The sequence below is a fragment of the Fukomys damarensis genome, unplaced genomic scaffold, assembly GCF_012274545.1.
Source record: "Fukomys damarensis isolate Sample0158 unplaced genomic scaffold, DMR_v1.0_HiC HiC_scaffold_39, whole genome shotgun sequence".
NCBI lineage: Eukaryota > Metazoa > Chordata > Mammalia > Rodentia > Bathyergidae > Fukomys > Fukomys damarensis.
Window position 1 is genome coordinate 40,556,776 of NW_022900951.1, and position 8,165 is coordinate 40,564,940.

An 8,165-nucleotide genomic window follows, 5' to 3' on the forward strand; every position below is an offset into this window, starting at 1 on the left:
AAAAAAGTAGGAAAAATTTATTGAGGAAAAGAAAGCTTCCGTTGAAGAAAGACAGAAGGGGGACCAGAAAGTGGGCTGCCCATCTGCCGACCCCACTTCTCAAAAGATGTTTCATACAGCAAAGCCATGTGGTGAGGCAGGTACTAAGTGGGACAAAACTATAAGACCCAAAGGAAAATTACAAGGTGGGCATGAGGTGGGGCGGAACCATGACCAACCAATAGGATTATAAGTACAGTCACCCAGGTAATATTGATTAAATGGGGGTCAAGTGGGGGAGCAAGTTATGTAGCAAGCATACAAGGATTTTCTGTAAGGGTGAGGTTTCATCCAGGTGATTGAAACCTATTTAGAATATCAATCACTGGTATTCATCCCCAGGGGAAGCACAAGGATATAGTAGTTTCTCTCCTTCTACAATTCTGGCCTTCAGTGAATGCATCTTGACTATCCTCCATGCTTGCTCCTTGCTGTGTTGGCTCCTTGAGGGCAGCCCTAGCTAACTGCCTACAAGATATCTAATTAACTTACCTATCTGCTGTAAGATTTCCCTTGCCTTAAGATGGCTGCCACATAAAATAGTAGCCTCCATGTTAAAATATGGCTTTTCCCAACAAAGGACAGGCTTCTTCACATCATGCCTCTTCTCCAACCAAAAGAGTAACCTAATACTTACTATCTCCTAGCAGCTAGTGATATCACAGTCTCCTCCAGTCCCTTAATGCTTCTCACTCAATTCCACCCCAGCTTAGGTTAACCCCTCCCCGCTCCTATAAAAGAAGCTCCCTGTTCCTAAATGCTGCTTTTACTTTGTGAGGAGACAGCCTGGCAGATCCTCCTCATAATAAAGGCTTGTTGTAGTCTTGGTCTGGTCCTGGTTTTTTGGCTCCTTAATCTAACATCTGCAATAATATGACAGATGGTGATCAAATAAAGGAATAGTGGAATACAGCAAAGTTTTGAATTTTCAACTGTTATGTAGGAAATAAAGGCAGCTAAAATTATAGCAAGTAATGGAGATTGGGTGTTATTTGTGACACAGTGGTCAAAGAAGATATCTTTGTGAAGGTTTCACATAAGTGAAGACCTAAATTGAAACAAAAAAGTATGCTACTCAGTTATTTTGGAAAGAGTGCACTATAGAGGGGAATACAGAAGCAAAGTGTTATGGCTTATTCCTAGATGTTCTCCCCAAGTCCCATGAGAGCGTCTTTTAGAAGGTGACTAGATCATGGGTGTGATCCTAGATTAGTCCACTGATGAGTTTTTATGATGTTGGGAAGTGAAGCCTGATCAGAAAAGGTGGGCCACTGGGAGCATGCCCCAGAAGGTTATATGACTACCATGCCCTCTGCCGGGCTGCCTTGCCTTGGAGCCAGCCAACTATGGACTGATCCCTCAACAAACTGTGAGGCAAATAAACCTTTCCTCCTTTAATTTGAAGGTGTTGGGTAGTGTCTCAGTGACTGAAGGAATCTGACCCACCATCCTGATCAGAGACCCCTCTAAACTACCCCCTCCCAGCATAGCTGTGCCTAAGGACTCATAACACTATTGGCCATGCTACTGATAGCAGCCACTACTTCATGCACCTCCTAAGCCTCATCCTTGGGAAACCACTCCCAATGTGTTTCTCAAGCCTTGTTATTGGCAGGGAGCTACAACCTCCTTTCACTAAACTACTCCATCCCCCAAAGACCCCACAACCTGTACGAGAGCTGGTGGTCTGACCTCAGTGACAGAGCAGTCCCGCTCAGGTTTGTTCTGAAATAGACCTGTCCTGTTGAGCTTGTACCTCTGTTTCTTTTCCTTTTACCTAACAGTGACAAGAAAGTAAGACAGATTTTGGTACCAGAGAAGTAGAGTCATTGCTGTGATCCTACCTGGCCATGTGGCTCAGAAGCCATTAAAACTAGCTTGTGGGAAGAGTTTGGAAAGGTTTGGAGATGCCAGTTGAAGAAGCAGCCCTGGAAAGCTGTAAACTGAACTTGATGAGAGATTCTGGTCAGAGCTCAGAAGATCAGAATACTGATAGAATGTAGTCAGTAAAGACCAAGCTCAGGAAGTTTCAGTTGGAAACAAAAACTGCCTTGGTAGCTGTACTCCAGGCTATGTTTTGGCAGAAAATTCGTCTACATTTTGCTCATTACCAGAAATATCACAGGAGACTAAGATTAAGGGCAGTCGACTCTGTTAGACAAAATGGCTGCAGGGAAGTCTGTTACTTGAAATGGTGCCCTGCTTCTCATAATTGGGTCATTTCCTCTCTGGGGAAGTGGAACTGAACTTGCCACCCCAACACGCTACTCATCCACCAATAAGTTTAAACTCCATCACCTGCCCCAGCAATCCAACCAATCTTCAACCCCCTTGATGCTCTCCTGCCACACAAACCTTTATAAACCTCTTTCCATTGTCTGAGCTCTTTCTACCCAATAAAGCCCTGCCTCAGGTGCTCCTGTTTCAGCTCTATTTCTTCCAGACTCATTAATCTGGCAGAAGAAATTCAAGGCAGTCTAATTTTAAACAGTAGCATGGCAACTGTTGGGGCTTTTAGCTCACTCTACCTTCAGAATTAAGAGCAAATGGCCTGACAGAATAATTTTAAAAGTTTTGAGTTTGGCTAGAAAGGAAGCTCTGATAAAGTTGTCACCTGCAAAGATGGAGTACAAAATCTGATTACCAAAAAGATTTGAATTTTAAAGCAAAGTACTTTAGAAAAGAACAACAGAAAAGATGGTCTGAGGGCATCACAAGAACCAGCATGACTTTACTCTTTGCAGCTTTAAAATTGAAATGTGAAAGACTGCTTTGAGACGAGAACCCCCAAAGCACCATGTTCCAGAATGGCAGAGGCCTGAGGAATTTGTTCCTAAGGCTTGTTACTTCTCCAGCTCGTGGCAGACCTTGGCATCATTCACATGGTGCTGGTTTTAGATGCAAGAGTTTTGGGGTCAGGAAGGCTTCCACCCAGATTTCAGAAGAAGGCCTGAGAGGCCAGGCAGTGTGCCCCTGAGATGGCAATGTGTGGATCCATGAGTCTGAAGCTGAAAGTACAGTGGAGACCCCAGAAAGTTGGAAAAGATAGGAACATGGGTGGCCTGAGAAGAACACTAAGGAGTGAGCAATGCCAGCCCAAGAAAGAGGCTACGAGGATTACAAATCACTGGCAACATTATTGTAGGAGAGACCACCCAAACCCTTTGGAGTTCACATCTTGCCATAGATTGTCCTGGGTGCTGGATATAGAACAATGAGATTTAATATTTGCCCTGCTGGATTTTAGTCTTGCTTTTGTCCCATTCCTTTCTGCCTATTTATACCTTTGGGAATGGGAAGGTTTATCTTCTCCCATTGTATGTTGGAAGTGTTTACCTCTCTTTTCACTTGTACAAGGACTTAAAGGTGTTAGGTAGAAAGAGCTGAAAACCAGGAGCAGCCCAGGACCACAACAAGTTTTTATTATGGGGAGGATCTCCTGGGCTGTCTCTAAACAAAGGAGAGAAAGCAATAAGGTTGAGATAGGGAGCAGTTCTTATAGGACTGGGGTGGGGCTTATAGGAACTGGGGTGGTATTGAGTGATGTAGTGGCTAGCGATTGGGGGAGCTTGTGACATCACTAGGAGGGGCTCGTGTCATCACTAATTAGGGCCATCTTAAGGTGAGGGAAATGTAACAAAAGGTGAGTGTTCCTTAAATCTCATAGGAGATTTTGGACTTGGACTTTTCAGCAATGCTGATGATATTAGGAGAAATATACCTTTCAACATACTAGATGTCAGATGCAACGTTTGTGTCCCCTGAAATAAAAGAATGAATTCCAAAGAACAAAGAAGGTTAAGAGTAAGAAGGGTTTATTGGGGAATAGGAATGGCTCCTGAGAGACAGGAGTGGGTTTCCACCAAGGTCAGTTCTCTGAGAATGTTTTATAGGGCAAAATCACAGGATGTGTACAATATTGGTCAAACTCTAATCAACCAATAAGATTTTGGTATAGCTACTTAGCTAATATTGATCTAGTAAGGAAGTGGAGCATGTAGCAAGGGCATACTGATGACAACAACCGTTATCTATGATTTCTAAAACAGGCACATTTTGGAGATGGGATGGGCCCAGGCATTCTTGTCACTCACCCAGGTGTCTGATGTATCAGGACTTAATGGACTGGGTGGTACGAATTACAGTCTAATCTCAAATTTCCATTCATCCCTTAGGGAAGTATGTAAATCCAATGACTGTGATTTTATTCCCTAGGCCTTGCCTTCTTCAGAGGTGCCTCCAGCTACAATTCTGATATCTCTACCTTTCACTGACTTTCTTGAGAGCTCAGTCTCTTTCTGATTATATATTAATTTTTTCTAAGTTAGCTACTTATAATACTGAAACTATTAAGACTTTGGTGACTCTTAGAGATGGACTAAATTCATTTTGCATAAAGGGATGCTCATGAGCCTTTTGGGAGCTAGAATATTATGGCTTATATCAACATGTCCCCCCAAAGCTTCATGTTCTCATAGGTGGGATTTTTGAGATATGGCTGAATCATGAATATGTCATAGTGGATCATGGGTGTATGATACTGGATTATCCACTGAGGGGTATATAGCTGGGTGTAATGTTGGGAGGTAAAGACTGGTGAGAAGAGGTGGGCCACTGTGTGTAGCCTGGAAAAGTATTTTGTATATAGCTGCTCCTTCTTTAATCACATGGCTTCCTGTTTGCCATGACCCTTTGCCATGCTGTCCTGCCCTAGAGCCAGTTGACTATGGACTGAAATCTTTGCAAACCATGAATCAAAATAAGCTTTCTCTTCTTTAATTTGTTGGTTGGATATTTTGTCCCAGTAACAAAAAAATAATTAAGACACAAAGGTCCTGAGGCTGGAATATGCTTGGCATTTTCAAAGAATAGCAAAGAGACTGAAAAAATGGAAATAAAGTGTTTGTAAATGGGGAGAGGAGGAGGGGGTGAAGGGAGGGCAGGTACAAGGGGAAAAATGAGAATGAAGACCTATTATGTAAAGGTACAAGATCCCAATGATGAATGTAACTGTACTGTATACCTAGATTGTACCAATAAATTCAATAAAAAGAAAAAAAAAAGAATAGCAAAGAGGCCTGTGTGGATGAAAGGTAATAGGCAAGAAGTAGTCAGATTTACACTCAAAAAGATAAGAAAAGAACAAGACAGGGGAAAGCTTTGTAAGCCATTGAAAAAGCCCTTGGTCTTATTCTGAGTAAGATCAAAAGTCGTGGGAGAATAAATTTAGGTATGCCACTATTTTATTTAAACTTTTAAGGTATCCATTTGGCAGCTATAGACAGAGAGATCAGTTAGGAGGCTGTTGCCATTATTCAGGCAAAAGATTATTGGCATTTAGACCTGGAGACTTAGTAATTGATCAGCAATTATGATCTGAACATATTTTTCCCATTAAGTTTATTGGTACATTTTAGGTATACAAAATAATGACATTCATCATTGGAAAGTTGTAGCTTTACATAATCTATCTTGGTTCTTATTTTTCCCCATTAACCTGCCCTACCTTCAATACCTCCACCCCTCCCTATTTACAAAGTTGTTGTTTCCATTTTTCCATTTTTGCATATGATTTCCATTCCCTTCTTTCCTTTCCCAACCCATCCCAGCTCCCCTTCCACTTTGGACCTTTTCTTTCTATTTCACATTATCTGTTATACATGTTCATTCTTATTTACACTTTTAGTAGTTAACACCAGAGAAACTATTTAGTATTTACACGTGTGTCCTTTTTATTTCACTGAAGAGTATGGCCTCAATGTGCATCCACTTAACTATAAATGTCTCTAGTTTCTCATTCTTTATGGATGAGTAGTACTCCATTTTATTGAAACACACACACACACACACACACACACACACACACACACACACACTTTCTTTATCCAGTCTCCAGTTGATGGGCAATTGGGCTATTTCTAAGTTTTAGCTAACACAAATTGTGCTGCTATAAACATGGGGGTGCATATATATATGGAATGATTCTTTTAGTTCTTTTGGGAAGATACCCAGCAGAGGAATAGCTAGGTGAAATGTCACTTCTAATCCTAGATTTTTGAGGTATCTCCATATTGATTTTCATAGTAGTTGCACCAGTCTTCACTACCACCAAAAATGGAGAAGCATTCCTTTCTCCCCAACAGCCCTGCCAGCAACTGTTATTGCTTATTTTCTTTTCCACCTCATTTCCCAGAATTTGCCTCTGGTGAACTGGAAGTCCGTGTTTGTACCTTGCTTAGGTGTTTTGTTATTTCTAATTTTGTTATTGGTACTGTTTTTTGGTTTAATTCCTGGGTTGATACTTCAGTATTGTTTATTGTAAATATCTCTGTGGCTTGTATTTAGAACCCTGTTTGGGAAGTTTTCTGTCGTTAATTCTGTGAAGCATTTTTTTTTATGTCATTTGTACATTCTCCTGCTCTTTTGTGGACTCCCACCCATCTTAAATTTTTCTTCCTTGTGTCATCTATGAGCTGTTGGATTGATTTCCCATGGTCCCTTACTATTTTAAAGAGATCTCTCTTTTCATTATTACTGGCCACCATACTGTCTTTTATACCTGATATTGTGTCTTCAGATTGGTTCATTCTGCATGAAATACTTTTAATGGAGTTTGTAATCTCCTGGATAACTGTTTGAATCTATTTCATGGATTCCATTTCTTTCCTATATTGGGCATTTATGGTTTCCATTTCTTTCCTATGCTGGGCATTCATGGCTTCCATCATGGTCCTGAGCTCATCAATTTTTTTTAATCTGTTTCTGTTCTAGAATCTGTAATCGTGTCTTTCATTCTGCTCACCATCTCTGTGGTTATCTGGGAAATTATTTCTGTTTTGAGTTTTTCTAAAGGCTTATTCATCCATTTTGTTACTTCCTGTGCTATTAGTTCAGGATGTCCAGGTGGTTGCTTATCAGACTTTTCCACCTCGTTTTCCTCAGAATTTGCCTTTGGTGAGCTGGAAGTCTGTGTTTGTGCCTTGTTTAGATGTCTTGTTGTTTCTAATTTTGTTATTGGTACTCTTTTTGGTTTAATTCCTGGACTGATACTTCAATTTTGGTTATTGTAAATATTTCTATGGCTTGAATTTAGAACCCTTACGGAATGATGACTTCTCAGAGATGTCTTCCAGATATAGCTGGTCCTTAGATTTTTGAGTTTTTAATGACTCTTAGGCAATCTTGTTTTCAATATCCCAGGAAGGACAACTGATTAGATCAATCACAACACCTTAGCCCAAGTGATACAATCAGCAACAACAATAGAATTAAGCACAGCTAAGAAAATGACAATTTGTGTATTTATTAATCTATTACTTTTAACTGTGTGAATTAAATCAAATTGTGGACCAGCTCAAAATATGTTTACAGTGAATAAATTCTTCAATATAACAACTTTACCCTTCAGGATGGGGTCTTAGACAGAGTTGCAGAGGGAGGGATAGATAGGTAGAAGGATAGGATAAGGTTAGAAGTGAGGCCAGAGGACACAGGAAGATCACAAAGACTCTAGGAAGCTGTTGAAGACAAGAGGAAAAGACAGAACAAGAGAACAAAGACAAAAACAGATAAATTACAATCTAGAGAAGGAAAAAGAGAACAAAAGAAAAAGAAAGAAATAAGAGTTAGGACAGGAGCAGGAACAAAGAGGGAAAGTGATAAAGAACAAGATGGGTAGCCGCAAAGTTTGTAATAGCTAAAACTTGGAAACAGCCCATTTGCCCATCAGTTGGAAACTGGATAAAGAAGATGTGGTTTTTCTATAAAATGGAATACTGCTCAGCCACAAAGAATGAGAAATTAGATTCATTCATAGGAAAATGGATACATACTGAGGATATACTCCTAAGTGAAATAAATAAGTCACACATTTATAAATACTGAATAGTTTCTCTGGTTTGAATAAACTATAACATAGTACATAAGATCCTAATGATATAATTGACAATGTGAAATAGGATGAAAAGGGCTAAAGGTGTAGGGAAAGTGGGAAGGGTAGGGGAAGAGAGGAAAGAAAAAACTAGGAGAAAATGAAAAAAATGGAAATAAAGTGTTTGTAAATGGGGAGGGGAGGAGGGGGTGAAGGGAAGGCAGGGACAAGGGGGAAAATGAGAACCAAGACCTGT